The sequence below is a fragment of the Danio rerio genome, chromosome 25 (assembly GCF_052040795.2).
Source record: "Danio rerio strain M-AB ecotype USA chromosome 25, GRCz13ab, whole genome shotgun sequence".
Lineage (NCBI taxonomy): Eukaryota > Metazoa > Chordata > Actinopteri > Cypriniformes > Danionidae > Danio > Danio rerio.
The window spans coordinates 31,671,995-31,691,300 of record NC_141045.1 but is presented as its reverse complement, the minus strand read 5'-3'; the positions used below and the strand labels follow the sequence as shown (position 1 = coordinate 31,691,300).

The 19,306-nt window shown below is 37.8% G+C and overlaps 2 protein-coding genes across 3 annotated transcripts in view; both read left to right on the top strand.

Annotated features, from left to right (window-relative positions):
• The window catches only part of parp6b (poly (ADP-ribose) polymerase family, member 6b), a 549,184-nt gene that overhangs the window by 330,681 nt on the left and 199,197 nt on the right, over positions 1-19,306 (top strand). The gene's annotated exons all lie outside the window — the stretch shown is intronic.
• Positions 1-19,306, top strand: part of hcn4l (hyperpolarization activated cyclic nucleotide-gated potassium channel 4l) — a 104,924-nt gene that overhangs the window by 3,195 nt on the left and 82,423 nt on the right. The window lies entirely within an intron of this gene.

Sequence of the window (19,306 nt, the reverse complement as noted above, 5' to 3'; positions counted from 1 at the left end):
ATGGCCTTCGCACTGGCAGGACGGCATGTAAGCCGAGCGGTTATTCACTCCTAATGAGTGATTGGCAGATTGTTTTGGATATCAGTTGAAATAAACGTTGTGATATCAGGGTCGAGCTACAGTAGTAGTGCAAAGGGGGACAAGAAGAGCTACAGTTTGGTCATATACTCACCCTTGTGATGTTTCAAACCTGTATGACGTTCTTTCTCTACAGAAGAAGACATTTTGAAGAAATTATTTTGTCCATACAGCGGAAATCTGTGCGCTTCAAATATCCATTATATGTTGTTTTTACAAAAAAGGAAACATTTTACAAAATATCTTCCTTTCTGCACCACATGTTATACTCTGTGGGTTTGGAACAACATGATGTTAAGTAAATTACAATACAATATTCATTCAAAACAAACAAGGAGGGTCCAGATGGATTTCTTTGGACTCTTGCTGTTTGTTTAAATTGAATCATTTCTAAAATTCTCTAACCTTAAGCTTAATAACTTTGTATGGATGAAAAAAAGAAAGTATTTTCTCCTCCAAATGCCGCAACCCTGCTGAAAAATCCAACTTAAACCAGCCTTGGATGGTTGGCTGGTTTTAACTGGTTGACCAGCCTGGTTTTAGAGGGGTTTTGGCCACTTTCAGGCTGGTTTCCAGCCATTTCCAGCCTGGTCTTAGCTGGTCAGGCTGGAAAGTCACCAGCTAAAACCAGCTAGACCATCCTGGTTTAAGCTGGACATAGCTGGTTTTGGCTGGGCTCCCAGCTTAGTTAGGCTGGTCAAGCTGGTTTTAGCTGGTCTTCTCCCTGCCTGTCCAGCTAAAACCAGGCCGGAAATGACTGGAAACCAGCCTGGAAGTGGTCAAAACCCCTCTAAAACCAGGCTGGTCAACCAGCTAAAACCAGCCATCCATCCTAGGCTGGTTTAAGCTGGATTTTTCAGCAGGGAATTCATCTTTCTTTCTTTTTTATTCAGATTTGGAAAAGCATGAGAGTGAATTAATTTGTTGTAGCTGTTGTCAGAATATTGTTTAAACACCTGTGGAAAGTTTACACTAAATATGACTTCATATTAACACAGTAAATTGGACCTTGATTAAATATTAGATAAACTTTAAATATTAGAAAACCTATTTTTAAATAGGTTTAAGATTTAGACAGAAGTATAGTTTTTGCTGTGATTACTAACTCAGAAGCGTGGTCTATCAATATCAGGTATTTTGAAAAAATGTAGAACAACTTCAAAATAATTTTACTTTAAACATAAATTGCACATTCTTACTTTTGAGCCTGTCAGTGGAGATGAAAGTAACTCACAGGTGGGTCAAAAGTAACCAAATATTTGCTAGATTTACTGGCTTAATCTTGTTTTTATTTTAAATACTGTATATATGACTATGACCTTGTTAATGATCACTGCAAACATATTTCATTCTTTATTTTTTGCCAAAAAATATTAAACAGCATTTTCATTTTAAATTTCAGTTCATCAAATGTTTCAAAAGCAGTCCGACAATGCAATATGTCACAATTTTCAAAATTTTTTGAATGTTTTTAAAATTATTATTGGCAATATGCTTTAGTTTTATAAGACATCTGAATCAAAACACTGAAAACTCTAATGTGAAAGTAAAAAATAGGATTTGTCTATTAGCATTGGGACATAAATAACAGTGTTACAGGAGCTATTGCCATTTAAACCTGATTTACTTTTAAACTGAAAAACTTAGAGGTTGTAATCTTAAGCATGTGTTACTGCACTAAATAACCTGTAGGTTGATCATTTGTGTGACACATGAAAAGAGAAAGAAAAATTGTAATAGGAATTAAAAAAAAAGCTACAATAATTTTCTTTGTGCTCTTAAAAACTGAAATTCGGATGTAACTGCGTGACACGGTCCGGAAATCAGGTGATATTTTTGGCAGCTCCCTTAAAGGATTCATGCTGAATGTGCTGTTATAGTTTGGAAAGCAAATGTTGTCAGGGTTTCGAGAAAATAGCTTTGTTACTTTCGTCCCACGTTACTTTCGTGCCACATTACTTTCCTCAATAACAGTGCAAAGTTAAACACACGCACTGTGTGTGTGTGTGTGTGTGTGTGTGTGTCTGCTGGGTGTTTGTGTCTGTGTCTGTCCATGAGCCTTGTAAGGACATTGTTTGTGACTCATTGAAAGTCTTGAATTAACTCCACAACAAATACATCAAATAATCATTGGGAAAGTTCTTAATGTAGTATTTCTCACAAACGCTATGTGAAATCTGCTTCCTTCATGTCTGTCACTGTGCTGTTCATCTGACGCAGCTGGAGATTAAGGCACTTTCTGACAGGCACGTGGGAACGGTGGGCGAGGAGAACTAGCATTAAAGGCGCAGGCAACAAAAACAGCTACATTGTGTTCAGAGCATAAAATTCCAATGCTCTGAAAGGTATAATAAGTGATCTGATAGATGTTTTGAGCTGAAACTTTACAGACACATTCTGGAGATACAAAATACTTGTCTTAAATCTTTAAAAAATTGTAAAATAGGAGCCCTCTCAATTCTGTTTAAATACTCCCCCTCATGTTATTTCACTCTTTGGAACACAAATTAAGATATTTTACATGAAATCCAAGAGCTCTCCGACCCTCCATAGACAGCAACAGTCCCGAATGGTTCAGTGTCCAGAAAAAGCCAAAACCAAAAACATTATCAAAACATTCCATGTGACTTCAGTGCTTCAAGTGTAACCATACAATGCTCCAAGAAATGTGTCAATATATGACAACAATATTGCAATAAGTAATATAACATAGTGCACCCTGACCTGAGACCGAAAATAACATATAGGACAACAAAGTCGTATTTATAGTTTTGATAGCATGTTTTAGTCCAAACTCACATCATAACTTCAGTGGAGTGTTTGACATATATCCTCCTGTGAGAAAATGTGATGTTTAGTCACGTTGAATAAGTGAAAGTTATTAAATCTCCTGTTTAGTAACCACTATAGCAGCGGTGTCCAAACTCGGTCCTGAAGGGCCGGTGTTCTGCTGAATTTAGCTCCAACTTGCTTCAACACACCTGCCAGGAAGTTTCTAGTATATCTAGTAGGAGCTTGATTAGCTGCTTCAGGTGTGTTTGATTAGGGTTGGAGTTAAACTCTACAGGACATCGGCCCTCCAGGACCCTGCACTATAGGGAGTTTCTTCTTCGGGATGAATTTAATAATTCCTTACGTTAATTTATAAAGCACCTTTCTACTGTAGGCACTCAAAGCGATTTACACGTTGGGGGGAATCTCCTCCACCACCAGTGTGCAGCATCTACCTGGATGATGAAACAGCAGCCACATTGCGCCAGACCAAACACCACACACCAGCTGATTGGTGGAGAGGAGACAGAGTGATGAAGCCAATTATGATATGGGGATGGTTAAGAGGCCAGTGGGCACATTTGGCCAGTTAAACCCTACTCTATTTCAAAGGAAATGCTAGGATTTTTAACGACCACAGAGAGTCAGGACCTCAGTTTAACATTTCATCCAAAGATGGTGCTCACTGAGAAGTATAGAGTTCCCTTTACTATACTTGGGCGTTAGGACCCACACAGACCACAGGTTGAGCACCCCCTGCTGGCCTCACTAACACCACTTCCGGCAGCAACCTAGCTCTCCTATGTGGTCTCCCATCCAGGTACTGACCAGGCACAGCCCTGCTTAGCTTTAGCTGGCGTCCATGTGAGAGTTGTAGAGAGCTAGCTGCCGAATTTGGAGTTTCCGCACAAGCGTGCTCTCTGGTATTCAGAGGGCATTTACAATTGATCACAGAGCCATGTTCCCCTGATAAGATAATCGGCATGATAATCGCAGCTTTTTAATAATCATGTTTCAGATTTTAATTTGATTATCGCCCAGTCCTACTATACATACAAACAGTCTAATCAGGGATTTTTTTCTTTTTAAAATATTTTCCAAATTATGTTTAACAGAGCAAGGAATTTTTCACAGTATTTCCTATAATATATTTTTTTTCTGGAGAAATTCTTATATGTTTTATTTCGGCTAGCATGAAAGCAGTTTTTAATAAAAAGAACATTTTAAGGTCAATATTTTTAGCCCCGTTAAGCAATATTTATTTTTCGATTGTCAACAGAACAAACCATCTTTATACAATAGCTATGTTTTATTTTGGATTTGCGCATAAAAATGGTTGATGGAAACGCAGTGATATGTATAAGTTTGAAAATGCACATAAAAACATATGCACATAACTGAATACGATAAACTTTTTATTCGATAAAAAAAGATGTGCATAAACTACAATGGAAACACATTTACCGAACAAATTCCAAAACAGCAGGCTGAGCACATTGTGAGACAAAAGCATCTGTGCTCCACGTCTGATGCCTTCAAACACCACCACGCATTCACGATGTGTTGGGATTTTCTTTTGAGGCATTTATTAAGTAAAGGAAAAATTCATGCAGTTTCTCCTACCACAGAAAATCCCATTTATACTTTTGATATTTGGCGCCAGTTAATCTAGAAGTGATGATTTTTATTTATTTTTTTGACTACTTGTATGGAAACGAAGCTGTATTTGCACGTTTTTATGTGATATATTGTGCGCATTAATTCAATTCACATCTTTGTATGTAAACATAGCTAATGACTTGCCTAGTTAACCTAATTAACATAGTTAAGCCTTTAAAATGTCACTTTAAACTCAATAATAGCGTCTTAAAATATCTAGTAAAATATTATTTACTGTCATCATGGCAAAGATAAAAGAAATCAGTTATAATTAATTAGTTATTAAAACTATTATGTTTAGAAATGTGTTGAAAAAATCTTCTTTCCGTTAAGCAGGAATTGAGGAAAAAAATATTCAGGAGGTATAATAATGAATAATAAGCACATCACATATTTATTCAATATCGCACAGTCCTAAGATTAAACCTTATAAAGAGACCCAAATTTATCTGCGACGTGTGCTACTACAAGTATACAAACAACCAACAATCCAATGAGAACAAAGCTTTTTAGTGGAATCACTGATGCCACTTAATTTTTAGACAGCATTAGATTAATGTTATTCTAGCGCGCATCTACACCCATTGGTTAGTAAACATTCACCTGTCATAAGAGGAACCATCCTCAGTCATCTGGCATTTTCGGGTGTCATTTTTCCATTCGCCCTTGTCTCTTTCCTCTAGATGCCTCTCTCTTCGTGCTCTCTGACCTTCCTCGCCTCGGCTCTGTTAGGAAAGGGGAAGGGCGAATCGTGGAGCTCCATTTGCTGATTGCATCACCTGGTTGATGCAGAAAATAAGAAGAGAGTGTCAGAATGTAGCGGAAAGCTGTTGAACGGGGGTGGAAGGTTAGCATAAATGTTCAAGGGGTTCCGGAATAAGGGATGCAAAAGGGACCGGCTTTTTTAATGAATCACCACTGAGCTGCTGTGTTCAGAAACAGTTGGAAATACGATTTTCTGGAACAATATGCTGCATCACATCATTTCTGCATTTGCTTAAGTTTGGGGGAATCAAAGCACTGTTAAAAATCCTCTTTGTCACTCTTTTATAAGCTAATATATATGAGATGCTGATGTGAAGTTACATTTTCACTCTCACGCCTGACAAAAATGAATATTTATATTAGAACTGTCATCATTTAAAAACATATATTTGGTCTTCCGTGGACGTCTTATATTTTTGTGCCAAATCTCAAAATTGTCCTATGGCTGACTTGCTCAAGCATAGTTCATTCATTCATTCATTCATTTTCTTGTCGGTTTAGTCCCTATATAAATCCGGGGTCGCCACGGCGGAATGAACCGCCAACTTATCCAGCACGTTTTTACACAGCGAATGCCCTTCCAGCCACAACCCACAACTCTGGGAAACATCCACAAACACTCATTCACACACACACTCATACACTATGGACAATTTAGCCTACCCAATTCACCTGTACCGCATGTCTTTGGACTGTAGGAGCACCTGTAGGAAACCCACGCAAACGCAGGGAGAACATGCAAACTCCATACAGAAACCCCAACTGAGCTGAGGATCCAACCAGTGACCTTCTTGCTGTGAGGCAACAGCACTACCTACTGCACCACTGCTTCGCCCACAAGCACAGTTTAATAAATCCATTAATAAGTACCTCAGACCTAATTTTACAAGTGACTATTTTAGTAAATACCAATCATTTTTTTTATTTATATATTTCTAAAAACATAAGAACCGGATACATTTTGTCACTGAAAACATTATCCACTTGTGTGACACTATATAATAATTTTAAATCAATAATAATTAATTAGTTAAAGAACTCCATTCAAAATCACGTGAGTGAAGCCCGCTTTAAAGCTCATAAAGTGCACCTTTTAAGTTATTGTCTCAGATTTTGTCACATATACAGAGCATCCGGAAAGTCTTCATAGCGCTTAACTTTTTCCACATTATTATTATTTTACAGCCTTATTTCAAAATGTAATATATTCATTTATTTTCTCAAAAATCTACACACAATACCCTATAATGACAATGTGAAAAAAGAATTTTTAAAATTGATGCAAATTTATTACAAATAAAAAAACCTGAAAAATCACATATACATAAGTATTCACATCCTTTGCTCAATTCATTGTTGATGGTCCTTTGGCAGCAATTACAGCCTCAAGTCTTTTTGAATATGATGCCACAAGCTTGGCACACCTGTATTTGGGAATTTTTGCCCGTTACTCTTAGCAGTGCCTTTCAAGCTCTATCAGGTTGGATAGGAAGCGACAGTTTACAGCCATTTTCAGATATCTACAGCGATGTTCAATAGGATTTAGGTCTGGGCTCTGGCTGGGCCACTCAAGAACATTCACCGAGTTGTTGTGAAGCCACTCCATTGATTTTTTGGCGGTGTGCTTTGTGTCATTGTCCTGCTAGAAGATGACAGAGCTCCTCACCCTATCTATAAGTGTGCACCCTGCGAAGGAAACTCATTTCGACTGCTTGTATCTGAGATCTTGTCCTTTTGGTCATGACCCAAAGCTTATGACCATAGGTGAGAGTAGGAATGTAGATTGACTGGTAAATCGAGAGCTTTGCCTTTCGGCTTAACTCCTTCTTTGCCACAATGAACCGATACATCAACCGCATTACTGCTCTAGCAATCTGCCTGTCAATCTCATGTACCATCCTTACCTCACTCATAAACAAAACCCCAAGATACTCCTCCACCTGGGGTAAGGACTTTGCTTTAACCTGGAGATGGCAAACCACCTTTTTCCTGTGGAGCACCATGGGCTCGGACATAGAGGTGCTGATTCTCATCACAGCCGAAATTGCCCCAGTGCATGCTGAAGGTCCATGTTTGATGAAGCCAACAGAACAACATCATCTGCGAAACAGGCAGTTGCATTCTCTGTATTAGTGTTAATTATTTTAATTTGAGCTTTTTTTGTCATTTTGCTGTGGTAGTTTAAAATTATATATTATTAATAAAATATCACTTTAAATTAATTATGTAACAAGAGCGTGTATATATAATAGAACAAGACAGATAAAGAGAACCAGACTAACATAATATGTCAGCTAACACAGCTAACTCTAATGTATTTGTACATCACAAACAGACAAACACTGAAAGCAAGACCTGAATGAATGGAACTACAGTAGCTCTTCTCTGTATTGGCTTCTTGTTTTCATTCTTGATAAGAATTTTATTGAAATGTCAACTGATAAACTGAATGGTGAACGCATTATGTCATTAGGTTCGCCACATTAGGAATGCCCTCTGATTGATTTTCAGCCAATAGCTCTGTTGGCTGATATGTGAGTGTGCTAAAAGTGGGGGGGGGGGGAGGAAAAACACAGCGCATTCATGATTTGTGGAATAACACTTATCTGGATTGGCATGGATCTGGTAAAGCTGTTTCTATTACATCTACCCTGATGGTAAACTAGGGGTTCCCGTATCATATAAAATATGGTGGCAACATTTTAGGTTTGACATAAGTGATGTTTATTTATAGACAAATTTCAAAAAGATCACATGTTTGTGATTGTCCACGGCTGGTCCCGCATTAGCTAACGTTTGATTTACCAATCAGATGATCCTTATTTTTCCCAGAGATGAGTTGTGGCTGGAAGGGCATCCGCTGCGTAAAAACTTGCTGGATAAGTTGGCGGTTCATTCCGCTGTGGCGACCCCGGATTAATAAAGGGACTAATGAATGAATGAATGAATGATCCTTATTTACCCCCCCACCCCACCCCACCCCCACTAAATTTCTAGATTGGGCAACATGGCGGCCCAGCGACTAGCCCTGTTGTCTCACAGCAAGAATGTCACTGGTTGAAGTTTCTTCTGAGCCAGTCAACATTTCTGTGCCGAGCTGTTTTCTTCACGTGCTCATGTGAGTTTCCTCCAGGGTTGTCCAGTTTCCTCCCATAGTGCAAAAACTTTCAATCTAAGTAAATTGAACACACCAAATTGGCATCATAGTCGAGCTCTTTGGCCCGTTTACACTGCCAGTTAAATGCGACCCCATTCCATTGGTTCTGTTCTATGACCATGTAAACACATGCATGATAAAAACACCTGCATGATATTCAGAGATCGGTTTCTATTCTCAAATGTGGACATAAATCGGATATATGACAATGCGACTATCATGTAAACAGGCAGATCAGATTTATTGAGGCATTCCGTTTTGTACGTCATTTAACTTGCGACAATGTGGTACTCCTCCGCGGTTGAATGATGTAGAACAGGGATCTCCAAACTCGGTCCTGGAGGGAGGGCGTCGTGCAGATTTTAGCTTCAACATTCTTCAACACACCTGCAAGGATGTTTCTAGAATGCCTAGTAAGTGCTTGATTAGCTAGCCCAGGTGTGTCTGATTGGGGTTGGAAGTAAACTTTGCAGGACACCGGCCCCCCAGGACCAAGTTTGGACATCCCTGATGTTGAAGGAAGAGCTTGTGTGGAGACGCCAACGCAGTGAACAACAACTGAGGAAACATGGAAGAGGAAAGTAGTCAGTGGTCGACGGCAGAAGTTACCTGCCTTTTTGCCATGTGGAGAGATGAGCCAGTTCAAGACAAACCCACAAATTTCTTTGAATGGTGGAGGACACTATATATAAACCATGGGCGCAAGCTGCGATGATGGCCCTTTCCCTCCTCCTCCACCTCAAAATCATTTTAAAGCTAGGCGAACTTTACATATTTCACAGAGCTAGAAACAAGTCAATTTCTACCATCGTGGCTTGTGTGGCGTAGATGCTTTTTTTAAAATAAACTTTTATTTAAAAATGTACAATATAAATCAGGAAGTAATCTGTAGGACACTGGAACACGAGAATATACAATAACAAAGTGATAAGAACAATAAGTAATAAGTAATATGAGTAATAAAAAGAAAAAGAGAACAAAATAAAGAAAGGGGGAGTGCAAAATTAAATAAAAAAATACAGAAAGTATTAAATACTAACATACTGGAAGCATGAAAAATGAGCAAATGAGGGAGAGGATTTAAGAATTTTTTGTTTGTGGATAAAGAATTTTGCATATAATATAAAAAGTTATATATTGATTCTTTATTTTTATTCTTGGGACTAGAATAATAACAAATAATATCTTTCAATTTAAAGATTTGTTTTGTTGATTGGGATTTATTCAAATAATTATATAGATCTGACCAAAACTTTTATGAGATTTTACACGTAAAAAACATGCGAGTCAAAGTTATCGCATTATCCTGTGATATCCTTACAGATATCCTCATTATCCTGACAGAAGGAACAAGTATCTGCATTATCTGTAAATTTTACATTTTGGGAGGTGAGGCAGTGGCGCAGTAGGTAGTGCTGTCGCCTCACAGCAAGAAGGTTGCTGGGTGGCTGGTTCGAACCTCGGCTCAGTTGGCGTTTCTGTGTGGAGTTTGCATGTTCTCCCTGCCTTTGCGTGGGTTTCCTCTGGGTGCTCCGGTTTCCCCCATAGTCCAAAGACCTGCGGTACAGGTGAATCAGGTAGGCTAAATTGTCTGTAGTGTGTGTGTGGATGTTTCCCAGAGATGGGTTGCGGCTTGAAGGGCATTCGCTGCGTAAAAACTTGCTGAATAAGTTGGTGGTTCATTCCGCTGTGGTGACCCCATTTTAATAAAGGGACTAAGTATATTTTGTGTAGAATTTTAAAATGGATTTCCTTTGCTTTGTTTGGGAATACATATTTTATTAAGAGCAGCCATGTTCTTTTCCAATCAATATCTTCTATTAATGCTGACCAATATGATTTCCCTCTTGGAGCAATTAGATTTTTTTGTTGGAGAATTTGAAGAATAAGTTTGTTGTTGCATTCCTTATCATATATACTAATTATACCTTTTAATAATGAGGGTTCTATGTTTTTTATTTATATATGAAATATGAGTTTTTGTTAAATGTTGTGGCGCAGATGCTTGAACCTGCCTTAACCCATGCGCGACACCATAAATTGTATGTAAACACAATTCAGATAAGGGTCACAATTAAAAGCAAGTGTAAACAAATAGGCAAAAAAAAAAAGAGATGTAGGCAACAAATTGGAATTGGGCATCAAGATCTGACTGTGTAAACGAGACCTTAGTAAACTGATATCTCTCATTAGCTATCCCTAAATTTGTCATTAAGCAGAAATAAGTCGGGGGAGTTCATCGAAATCTACCTGAGCTCAAACTCCCCTCTCGACCTGCTAATAGAAGGGGAGCCCCAGGGCTCGAGGATCTTAAAAGCTCAGGGCTTTCTCCTGGGACAGCATGCCAAACATGCTTGTTACCAATCATAAGTGTGAACTCTTGAAATGTACATTTAAAAAACTTTATCACGTAAATCATGACACAACTCAAACTCTGTTGATTTATTAAACCACACTCTAAAAATGCTTGGATGTTTTAACCCTATATTGAGTCAAACATGGACAAGTCCAACTGTTCAGTTGAAAAAAGGGTTATTTAAATCTCACGAATTCCATTCATAGTAGCTATATTTGTACTACAGTGGAAAGCTCTTTATCGGCCATGAAGTAAGTTCACCTACTGAGACAGTGCATGATTTGGGACAGACTGTGAGTTATTTTGGCTTTATTTTTAACAGTGTAAAAGGAGACTTGGTGTTTTTTTATTTATGATTCTGTCTCTGTATCCGTTTGATGGGGAAGGTTATTTTTTGAAAGTAATGCAGTGTAATATGTTGCTTTCTTAAAAGTAACTAAATGTGTAACTTGGTGACTTTCTTGAGGAAACTGATGCGTTGCTACTTTTGCATAACTTTTATTCATGTGGGATGTGTTTGCTTTTTTGGTTGGTCTTAAATTCATTAAAAGTGAAATGTAAAACAATCTTCAGTCTGAAGGAAGTGTACATTCATATCTGTACAGTTCAAATAAACTTTTCAGCAGTGCTGCTTTTCTGCATCACGTGAAGGACAGAATGCATGCAAAGAAAACAATGAATTAAAAAGTTTGGTAACACTTTATAATAACTACACACTATAAATCATTTATTAAGCATTAGCAAATAGTGAATTCATTATCTGTTAAGCATTTACTCTACTTTAATAAGCGTTAGTAAGCAGTTTATAACTGCAGCTACGTATGCTCTATTCTTGACTTACAAACATATTTAAAATGTGCTTAATAATCGTATTTTCATACTTAGTTAATGATTTATTTTTCATTACTAAATTAAGTATTGCATTATTTACAACCCATTTGCAGTTGAGGGTTTTAGGATGATTCAGAATGAGTTAATAATAAACTATTGAAATCAACATTTATATCTTGTTAATCAGGCATATATTATTAGTTAACTAATATGTTAATAAATGCTTTATTAACTCAACTTCATGCAGTTTTGTGATCTAATCTAAAGTTAGGACTATTATTGCTTTATAAATCCCTTATAAATGACAATTAAAGGCTCAGAATGAAATGAACAAAACATGTTTGCAATCTTTTCTAAAAAGTACAATTTTGATAAAGTTTAAACATTGCTGAATAACAGGAGTGTCAAAATACGACATCCATTTGGATAAAACAACAACAACAATATAGTAATTTAACAATATAATAAGATGCCATGTTTAAACTCTACAGTGATTTTATTTTAGATTAGGTTGCAAAGATTTATTTTTGATTTGAAATGAATGAATAGGACATTATGAAGGACGAATAAATGAATAGGAATGAATAATGTCATTCTTTTTGTTTAGAATTTAACCGAGCCTTTATTTGTCATTTATAAGGGATTTATAAAGCATGAATAGTCCTCACTTTAGATTAGGTCACAAAACTAGATGAAGTTGAGTTAATAAAGCATTTATTAACAAACTTAGTAATCATTAATATATGCCTGATTAATAAGATATATAAACGTTGATTTCAATAGTTTATTAATCATTTACTAACTCATTCTGAATGATCCTAAAAACCCTCAGCTACTCTTAAATACAAATGGTTTGTAAATAATACGATACTTAATTTAGTAATGAAAAATTTATCATTTACTAAGTATAAAAGTACAATTATTAAGCACATTTTAAATGTGGTTATAAATCAAGAATAGAGCATTTGTAGCTGCAGTTGTAAACTGCTTACTAACGCTTATTAATGTAGAGTTAATGCTTAATAGATGATGAATTCACTATTTGCTAATGCTTAATAAATGATTTATAGTGTGAAGTTATTATAAAGTGTTACCAAAAGGTTTAAAAATTGCTCTTAAATGCGAGTCTCTTCTGTGCTTTCGCTTTGTTTAGACATGAAAACACTTTGAAATAAACATAAAAACGGCGTGATTCTCTTCATTTTCATTACAGATTCCATCGCCCCTTCATATACAATCCTCAAAACAGTCATAGCGCTGCATGACTGTCAGCTGACGCACTCCATAAGGATAAATAGACGCTGTTTCCCAAATGGATTCTGTACTCATGATTTGAAGCAGAGCAAAAGTCTGGGTTTTGGGTGTGGGTTTAAATAGATATACACATAACTAATAATAATATCTAAAGATGTTGATCTTGGTGTTGTTGTTTTTTTTAACACAACTAATTTTGTCCTAAATGAGCATAAACAGTCAGGAAAGCACTCAGATGCTTTCATTATAACCTTAGATTTTGAGCCCATAATATGGGTTTTTGAAAATGCTCTTTCAAGTAGTGTGTAACACAGCTCTGAGTGAAGTGAAATGTCCAGCTAAGGCTTAAATCTGTAAGTGTAAAGTGTTTAAAACTGTAATATACCATTAAAAACATATGAAGGTCATGTGACCATAAGAAAGAACACAGGATCTCAATTTCTCACAGGACGGGTTCTCTGTCCTTGTGGTCTCCTGAGTTCGTTTTTCCGAGGACACCTGGCAGGACTGGTCTCCACAAGAACGCAAGTCCTTTCTCTGCGTTCTTGGAATCGAGAATCAGCCCTTGATTTTTTGGATCAGCTGTGTTTGATTAGGGTTGGAACGAAATTGCAGAGCTGCAGCGCACCAAGAATCCAGTTTGAGACCTATGCTCCACAAGCAAGTGTGTTCATGACTATTCATGTAAAGCAGAATAATATAACAAGACAATGTCAGATCGCAACAGCAATCAGCTTAAAAATCTGTTTTTATTGTCTAAAAATCAATAGACATGAATGAGACCGGAAGTCTCGAGTCAAAAATATTCCAATGGCTGTGCCCGCTCGTAAAAAATAAGGTCAATGTGATTTAGTAAAGAATACGTTTAATGTGATTTAGCAGCTTCCATGCATTTCCCTAGACAGCATAAATAAGCAGAACAACACATTCAGCTGTAAATTACTGTGCAATCCAATGCTGATGTTAAAGCTAATAATATTGTAAATAATCTTCAGTGGCTTACATAAACCAATCATTTCACTTCAGAGGGCCTCAGTGTGTCATCAGGAGCCATGGCGGCTAATGATTTGGACTCTTTTGTATGTGTTGATTTTTAAATTATTATTATTTTTTTTAAACCTATCACCATTCACCACCATTATATGAATTCCCAGTGATTCATCTTAAAAATCTTCTTTTTTGAATGATCTACTGGAGAGGAAGGTCATCTATAGGCCTGTCATTTTATATTGACTTATCGCTCAACACATGGACATGACCTCAATCATTTTTGGTGATGCAATATATGCTCACCGGCCACTTTATTAGATACACCTGTCCAACTGCTCGTTAACACAAATTTCTAATCAGCCAATCACACAACTCAATGCATTTAGGCAAGAAGACATGGTCAAGACAATCTGTTGCAGTTCAAACCGAGCATCAGAATGAGGAAGAAAGGTGATTTAAGTGACTTGGAACGTGGCAGGGTTGTTGGTGCCAGACGAGCTGGTCTGAGTATTTCAGAAACTGCTGATCTACTGGGACTTTCACCCTCAACCATCTCTAATTTTAACAGAGAAAAGTCTGTAAAAGAGAAAATAGGCAGTTCTGTGGGCGCAAATGTCTTTTGTTGATGTCAGCGGTCAGAGGAGAATAGCCAGACTGGTTCCAGCTGATAGAAAGGCAACTAACTCAAAAAACCACTCGTTACAACCAAGGTATGCAGAAGAGCATTTCAGTCGAACCTTAAGGTGGATGGGCTACAGCAGCAGAAGACCACACAGGGTGCCACTCCTGTCAGCTAAGAACAGGAAACTGAGGCTAAAATTTGCACAGGCTCACCAAAATTGGAGGATTGGAGGAAATAGATGATTGGAAAATATGCTTGGTCTGATGAGTCTCGATTTATGCAGCGACATTCAGATGGTAGGGTCAGAATTTGGCATCAACAACACGAAAGCATGGATCAATCCTGCCATGTATTAATGGTTCAGGCTGATGGTGGTGATGTAATGGTGTGGGGATATTTGCTTGACACACTTTTGGCCCGTTGGTACCAATTGAGCATCATGTCAATGCCACAGCCTACCTGTGTATCGTTGCTGACCATGTCCATCTCTTTATGACCACCATCTTCTGATGGCAACATCCAGCAGGATAAAGCATCATGTCATAAAGCGCGACATATATCGAACAGGTTTCTTGAACATGAAAATAAGTTCACTATACTCAAATGGCCTCCGCAGTCACCAGGTCTCAATCCAATAGAGCACCTTTGGGATGTGGTGGAATGGGAGATTCGCATCATGGATGTGCAGCTGACAAATCCACTGCGTAACGCTATCATGTCAATATGGACTCAAATCTCTGACGTATATTACCAGTACCTTGTTGAATCTATGCCACAAAGATTTAAGGCAGTTCTAAAGGCAAAAGGGGGTCCAAGCCAGAACTGTTTAGTGGTATTGGAGGTGTCAGTGTCAGTATGGGTTAAAAAACACTATAGAAAGTATTAAAGGTTACTTTACTATATTTTCATGTGAGTGTCTGACCACCGAACATAGATCTGGTAGCAGATATCGCAGCCTGTTACTTTTTACCTTGCATTGCAGTGTTTCATTCAGGTTTCAGGGCTCATCACAGTACAGAATCCGCATTAGTGAAAATAACCAACAATCTACTCTTAGCTGCTGACCAAGGGTGCGTCTCGCTATTAGTTTTACTTGATCTTAGTGCGGCATTTAACAGCATTGACCAAAATATCCTCAGAAATCGCTTAAATTCTACAGGTGTCCAGGGACAGGCTCTACAATGGTTTAAGTCATACTTAACTGACCGTTAACAGTTTGTGAGTATTATTGGACAGCCTTCACAAGTCAGCCCAGTAAAGTATGGGGTGCCTCACGTATCAGTTTTAGGCCCTTTGCTGTTTACAATATACATGCTACCCCTAGGAGACATTATCAGAAAACATAGGATCAGCTTTCACTGCTATTTAGATGATACTCAATTATATATTTCAACTAAACCTGATGAGATGTCTGACCTGTCTAAGCTAACTGAGTGTATTAAAGATGTTAAAGACTGGATGACCAACAATTTTCTTCTCTTAAACTCAGACAAATCAGAATTACTACTTATTGGGCCTAAATCCTGTACACAGCACAGTCATATTAGACAGCAATTTAACTTTTGAAAATCATATATCCCATGTCACAAAATCTGCCTTCTTTCATCTGAGAAATATCGCTAAGTTACGAAGTATGCTATCCATCTCAGATGCAGAAAAGCTAGTCCATGCTTTTATGACTTCAAGACTGGATTACTGTAATGCTATATTTGCTGGCTGCCCAGCATCCTCTATTAGTAAATTAAATCAAATCTATTAGTTTAAATTAAATCTATTAGTATTACCAGGTCTAGAAAAGATGACCATATCACCCCAATTTTATCCTCCTTACACAGGCTGCCTGTTAAGCTTCGTAGTGCATTTAAAATATTGCTTCTTACCTATAAAGCTTTAAAAAATCCAGCTCATGTTTATCTAACAAACCTTCTGTCCTGCTACAATCCAACCCGTTCTTTAGGATATCAAAACTCAGGGATTCTGGTAGTACCTGGAATAGCAAAGTCGAGTAAAGGAAGTTGTGCCTTCTCATTTTTGGCTTCTAAACTCTGGAATAGCCTCCCTGATAATGTCCGAGGCTCAGACATACTCTCGCAGTTCAAAACTAGATCAAAGACCTTTCTTTTTAGTAAAGCAGTATACTTAGCGGTATGATACATGAATGTGCTCTACACAGGTTTCTGCATCTCGTTTATATACACTATGAACAGCAGCTACGCTAATTATTTTCTTTATTCTCTATTTCCACCTGGGGATACTCATCCCAGACCTTCAGACCACGCAGCGCCACTGATTCTATCCAAGACCAGCGACAAGATTATCCCAAGGTTTCCATATCCTGGACCAGGCCGTATCCTGAGCAGCTACTGTGGTGGTCAAGGAGAAGTGGAGAGCATGAGACTGATTCCTGTGATGCTCCAGGGACTGGCGAGTCTTCGCTGAGGTCCAGCTTCCAGCCTCTGGCAGTTGGACTGCAGCTCTGCATAAAACATTTGGCCAGTGGAGAAATGGTCGTGCCCATCTGAGCCTGGTTCTCTCAAAGTTTTTTTTCTTCACTTTGACCAGTTGGTGAAGTTTTTTCCTGGCCACTGTCACCACTAGCATGCATGGTTCGGGATCTGTAGAGCTGATTGCAATGGATTGCTCTTCAGTGTTTGGACTCTCAGTAGTGATTATTAAACCACACTGAACTGAGCTAAACTGAACTGAACTTAACCTTTAAAAACTGAACTACACTGTTTCAATTTACTATAAATTTTTATGTAAAGCTGCTTTGACAAAATCTAAATGTAAGACACAATCTAATGTTAAAGCGCTATACAAATAAAGGTGAATTGAATTGAATTTTTTTGTTAACATTTAATTATTTAATTTAATTATAATTTAATTAGGATATGCATTTTCACATTCAGATACCAATGCTTAATTATTAAATAGGTAAAATGACTTTAATTAAATTAAATATTTTGAGTATAAATATTTTGTGTACTTGTTCTTGTATTGCGATGTCATTCTGGCATTATATATAATAATGAGTGGCATAAAATGGTCTTAAAATGACATTAACATAATTTATCGCAGTATATTTTGGTGCAATATATCGTATAACAAAAAAAAGATATCATGACAGGCCTAGTCACCTACATCTGGAATGGTGAGTAAATTAAAGGAAAATTAAATTCAGTTTTTGCTCAACTATCCCTTTAACTTCCGTTTCATGCTTCCGTAGGGTTTAGAATGCCAAAAGTAGCCCTGGTTGAAAACCCCCCTTCAGGCTCACTTCATTTGATTCTTTCACAAGACGACAGCATGACAGCCACCCAAGTGAATCATAGCAATAGTCTTGCATAAACCATATTATTATGTAGCCAACACATTAGCTTTCTGCAGGGAGCTCCAGCGGCCAGAGCGACTGGTTGAGCTCTGGTGCCGAGCGTTGGGGATGATGGCTAGATCTGGAGAGTAGAGTTGACACAGATTCCACCGAGAGATCAGCACAATTGGACGGATGGGGATTGGGAAAGACAATTAGGACTCATAATATGCTAAGCAGCAACAGATAGGGAAGGAGAGTGGTGAGTGTATTTTTGGCAGATTGTTACAGAAAGCTGATTATTGCAGAGGCTTTTGTTTGGATCAAATGTGTTCCCTCTGCTGTCGTTTAACAGTGGCTTTCGTCTGGTAGTTGATTTTTAGCCTAAATAGGGTTGTTAAGGATCCATGCAAAGTCGAAATGAAGGCCACACAAACCACAAAACGATGCTAAATCTGTTTTCACTTTTTAAAGCTAATTTAGATTCACATCGCAAACAAATGAGATTGGAGAAAGGCTCTTGTGGTTTTCTGGTTGGTCATAGTCAATGCTCTTATGATATGTCTCGTGTTATACATGTAAATTGAGATGAGAAAGTGTCTATAATGTGGTTACGGTGATACTGACATGCTGTTCATGCCATGGATGTTGGATATTCCCAATGGATTTAGTAACAGCGAGGGTGGTTGGTTTCATTCGCATTAATCTTTGACAGATACTTTCATCTAAAGCAACTTACAAATGAGGACAATGGAAGTAATTGAACAAAGCATTAAAAGAACAAAATGTAGTAAATGAGTTCCCTAAGTTAGTCAAGAAAAATCCAACACAATTAAGCTCATTGAAAATATGTATTCAGCCTACATTACCTACCTACATACCAGACAGTGCATGTCAAAGCACAAACCAAGCATGAAGACAAAGGAATTGTCTGTAGAACAGGATTGAATGGGGCTAAGTAATTGGGAGAGAAGGGCCTTAGTTAGGGAGGTGATCAATAACCCGATGGTCACTCTGTCTGAGCTCCAGTGTTCTTCTTAGGAGAGAGGAGAACCTTAAAGAAGGACAACCATCAGTGCAGCAATCCACCAATCAGGCTTGTATGGTAGAGTTGCCAGACGGAAGCCACTTCCTGCCTGGAATTTTCCAAAAGGCATCTGAAGGACTTTCAGACCATAAGAAACTAAATTCTCTGGTCTGCTGAGACTACTGTTTAACTCTTTGAAGTGAATGCCAGGCATTACGTTTGGAGAAAACGAGGATCCACTCATCTCCAGGCTAATACCATCCCTAAAGTGAAAAATGGTGGTGGCCACATTATGCTGTGGGGAGGTTTTTTAGCAGCAGGAACTGGAAAAATAGTCAGGATGGAGCGAAACATTAATGCAGCAATGTACAGAGACATCCTGAATAAAAACCTGCTTCAGAGTGCCCCTGACCTTAGACTGGGGTGACGGTTCATCTTCCAGCAGGACAATGACTCAAAGCACACCACCAAAATATCAATGGAGT